Source organism: Petaurus breviceps, unplaced genomic scaffold (genome assembly GCF_028583685.1).
Source record: "Petaurus breviceps papuanus isolate PSGF00001 unplaced genomic scaffold, PetGlider_PUasm1.0 90594, whole genome shotgun sequence".
Classification (NCBI taxonomy): domain Eukaryota; kingdom Metazoa; phylum Chordata; class Mammalia; order Diprotodontia; family Petauridae; genus Petaurus; species Petaurus breviceps.
Genome location: NW_027187281.1, coordinates 3,401,756 through 3,406,058, shown reverse-complemented (window position 1 = coordinate 3,406,058; position 4,303 = coordinate 3,401,756).

Genomic DNA, 4,303 nt, shown 5'->3' with positions numbered 1-4,303 from the left:
AAGGACATCTTGGAATTACAGTGCTAAGAAGTCCATGTGCCCAATGCAAAGGGAGGCATCACCCTCTACGCAACACCTTCTTACGTTATGTCTCTTTTCTGGTGATGAAGATCCTCAAAAGGTTGGGAAAATAGAGCCCCTGCAGACCTGGGAAGTGGCGGTTTGGGGGAAAAGGCAGTGAGAGCTTCCTGGTTGATTTCACACTGTGGTTTCACATTGTCTTTATCTTTAAGTAAAGATTCTGTACCGTCCCATGATATCACGTGTTGCATTTGTTCTTGGCCATGGGGGGTGAGGAAAGTTCAATGGAAATTAGGTCTTGGGGCTACAAATTTGAGTAGATGACTCAAATAGATTGTAGGAACCTAACTGTAGCAGTAGAGTTCTCTCTTCTATGACAGAGACCTTACATTTAGTCTAGGACTTAGAAGAATTTCACTTTGTTTTAATGGAAAACGCACCAAGTGAATGAGCTCCTAAAACAACTCCTTTTGGCCCCTGAATATGTTATCTCAGAGGTCTACATAGCCAATCAGTCTCCAAATCTTATTTCTTTCTCTATGATATGTCTCAGATACATTCTCTTCTTACCACTCAGACAGTCACTACCCTAAGTTAGGCCTAGACAACTGCATAATCCCCCAACTGGTCTCCTCTGATTCAATTCTCTTTTCACTCCAATCCACACAATGACCAAAGTGATTTTCCTAAAGCATAGGTCTGACCATGTTACCTCTAGAATCTCCTCTAAAAGCTCCTGTATTTGGTATCTACAGACCTTTACAACCTGGCCCCATCCTAACCTTGTAGTCTTCTCATATATCATTGCTTTCGATGTGCTCCAACCATACTGGTCCATTTGCCATTATTTATTATACACAATAATACATCTTCATCTCCATTACATATAATGCCACCTTTGAATTAGGGGTCACCCGTGACTGAAAAGTTTTTCCTCCTCACTTCCATCTCTACTAATCCCTGGCTTCCTTAAGACTTAGCTCAAACCCTTTTGCAGGAGGCCTTTCAAAGATCTCCTCCTTGCTAGGGCCTTCTCCTATTAGATTACTTTCCACATACTCTGCATGTAGTTTGTATATACCTTTCTGGCTGCTTATGGTCTCCCTTGTTAGAATGTAAACTCTCTGAGGGTAAGACTCATTTTGTTTTTGATCATTTTTTGTAAAGGGTGAGGGACCAGTGCTTAGAGCATATGTGATAATGCTTTGCCTGATTCTGACTTACATAGAAGCTTAATGAGCATCCAGCCATAAGTAACATGAGTAATGAAGGGGCCTTTACTCCCACTCCAGAACACACAAGAGTATCCTCTGATCATTTCCTATCAGCTTACTGAATAGTGACAAAATGCCTTTTAATCGGCCCAAGCCAGAACTGGGCAGGCATACAAAAGGTTTGGATTGATGATCTCTCACTCTTTCTCTGGCAGCTTCCTTGTGAAGGCAGAAATGCCGGATAGAAGGGACATTGTCTTTTGTCTCCTGTCTATCCTTGTGCCCATGATTGCACAGGACCTCTATTTCTTTTCTTCCTTATAGGTGTTTCCTCATCTTAGATGAATGAGTATCTAGAAGTAGAAAGAACAAAGTTAAGACTTTTATGGGCTTTAAAAGATTGGAAACAGTCATTACAGTACTCACAACTCTAGAAGTCTATTCGTAACCATAATAACCCTGTGAGGTAGGTGCTATTATTATCCTCATTTTACAGATGAGGAAACTGAGGCAAACCAAGGTTAAGTGAGTTGTCCAGGGTCACAGAGCCAGTAAGTGTCAGAGGCCAGATTTAAACTCACGTCTTCCTGACTCCAGACCTGGCACTATATCCACTGTGCCACCAGGCTGCCCTTTGTAAGCATTAAAACACTGTAGAAAGGTGAGGCATTATTATGAAAAAGTACCAATGGATAATTCCATACACCTCTGACTGTGTATCTTTTCTTGCTCTGTGTGATAGATTGGATGCAGGTCAGATACCAAAGAAATCTATGAGGCATCACTGGATGATAGCTCAGTGGATCAGTGGTGAGGCAATAATGGGTGAGCAGGTCAGGGCTCCAGTCCATTGAGGAAGCTGAGCCACAAAACGTGCTTTATTTTTCCTTGGACTCTCTCTGGCTCAGCAGTGCCATTTGTCACTTTCATGAGTATAACATTCACTAGCTTGACCTAAGGATGTTAAAATGAGAGACTAAGAGGAAAAGCCCCTTATAGTCATTGATTGTTTTTTAAGATACAGCTATGACCTGTGGCCTGAAAAAAGTGTTATTAAATTGTAGAACCATAAAACTAGAAGGAGCCTGGGGAAATAGTTTTCTTCTCTATTCAGAGCTATACTGACATCATTTCAGAAGGAAGGGAGTCCTGTTCATTGACACCAATGGTGTCAAACTCAAGTAGAAATGGATCCTTCTGCCATATCTTGACTTAGAAAATCACATTATCCATGTTGTATTGTATTTTTCTTTATTCTGTTAAACATTTCCAAATTATATTTTAATCTGGCTCAGGTGGTCAACTTGCCACAAATCTGACATCTTTGATCCACACAGACCCCACTGGTGTGTCTGTAGTCTTTTTCCATTCCTCATTTCAGGATTTAACAGTCCTTGAAGTTGAAAACTGACTCCTTGAAAAATATTTTCATCAAATATCCTTAAGTCCCTGATACCTTAAAGCATATAGGCAACTAACAGAAATATATATGACCAGAAGCATTTCCCAAAAGTAGTCAAAGGTTATGAATAAACAATGCTCAAAAAAAGAATGGCAAAGTACTAACAACCACATGAAATAATGCTCCAAATCACTAATAGTAAGAAGTATAAATCAAAATAACCCTGAGGTAATAGCTCACACCCAGAAAATTGACTAAAATAACAAAAGACAGAAATAGTCAATATTGGAGGGGTTGTAAGAAGACTGGCACACCAGTGCATTGTTGGTGAAGTTGTAAATGAGTACAACCATTGTAGAAAGCAATTTCGAATGATGCAAAGAAAGTGACTAAAATGTCCACACTCTTTGAACCAGAGATTTCACAATTGGTTTGGCTAAGAAGGGTGGAATTACAAAATTCTTAGCTTATTTCTGTTTTCTCTGCAAAGGAGAATGACTTTTGCCTAAGAAATGATAGAATAAAAATGGTTAGCAGGGTCCCAGTAGCCAAGACAAGCAAGAGAATAATAAGAAAGCACAGTGAGTAATGCTGGGGCTGGAGTTGGGAAGACTCTTCTTCCTGAGTTCAAATTCGGAGTCAGACACTTAGCTGTGTGATCCTGGGTAAATCACTTAACTCTGCTACAGTTTCCTCATTTGTAAATGAGCTGGAGAAGAAAATGGCAAACCACTCCAGTATTTCTGTGAAGAAAACCCCAAATGGGGTCACAAAGAGTTGGACATGATTGAAATGACTGAACAGGAACAAAGGCTTGCCCTTGATGAATTCACGTGACTTGGCCCAGATGAACTACATCCTTAGTTTATTCAGGAATTGACAGGTGTCATTTCTGAGCCACTCTCAGTGATACCTGAAAAAAAATCATGGAAATTGAGAAAAGTACAATATCGGAGAAGGACAAATGTTATTCTTGTTTTTCAAAAAGGGGGCAGCAACAGAATTTGCAAATATAGGCTAGTGAGCTTGGTTGACTTTGATAACTGAAAAGATTCTAGAGTGGATCATTAAAGAGGTTAGCAAATATCCAGAAAGGTCAGTCATGATTACAAATAGGCAACCTATCTGGCTATGTCAGGTTAGATTTATTATTAATATTTTTATAAGACTACTACTAAGCTGGGCAGCTAGATGGTACAACAAATAGAGTGCTGGATCTGGAGTCAGAAAGACCTGAGTTCAATTCTAGCCTCAGACACTAGCTGTGTGACCCTGGACAAGTCACTTAACCTTGTTTGCCTCAGTTTCCTCATCTGCAAAATTAGTTGGAGAAGGACATGGCAGTATTACTCTAGTATCTCTGCCAAGAAAACATGACTGAAATAACTAAACAACAATGAGTAAGCTAGGAGACTTGTGTATACATTTTATCTAGATTTTTATAAAGTTTTTGATAAAGTATTTCATATTATTCTTTTGAAGATAAGATATAGATGCAATTCAAAGGATTTGGAACTGGCTGCCTTACTGGACTAAAAAAATAGTTATTAGTGGTTCAATATCAACAGCGCTGGAGGTCTCCAGCATAGTAACTCAGGAATCTGTGGTTGACCCTGAGCTTTTGAATGTCTTTTTCAGTGATTTGGATAAAAGCATAGATGGTATG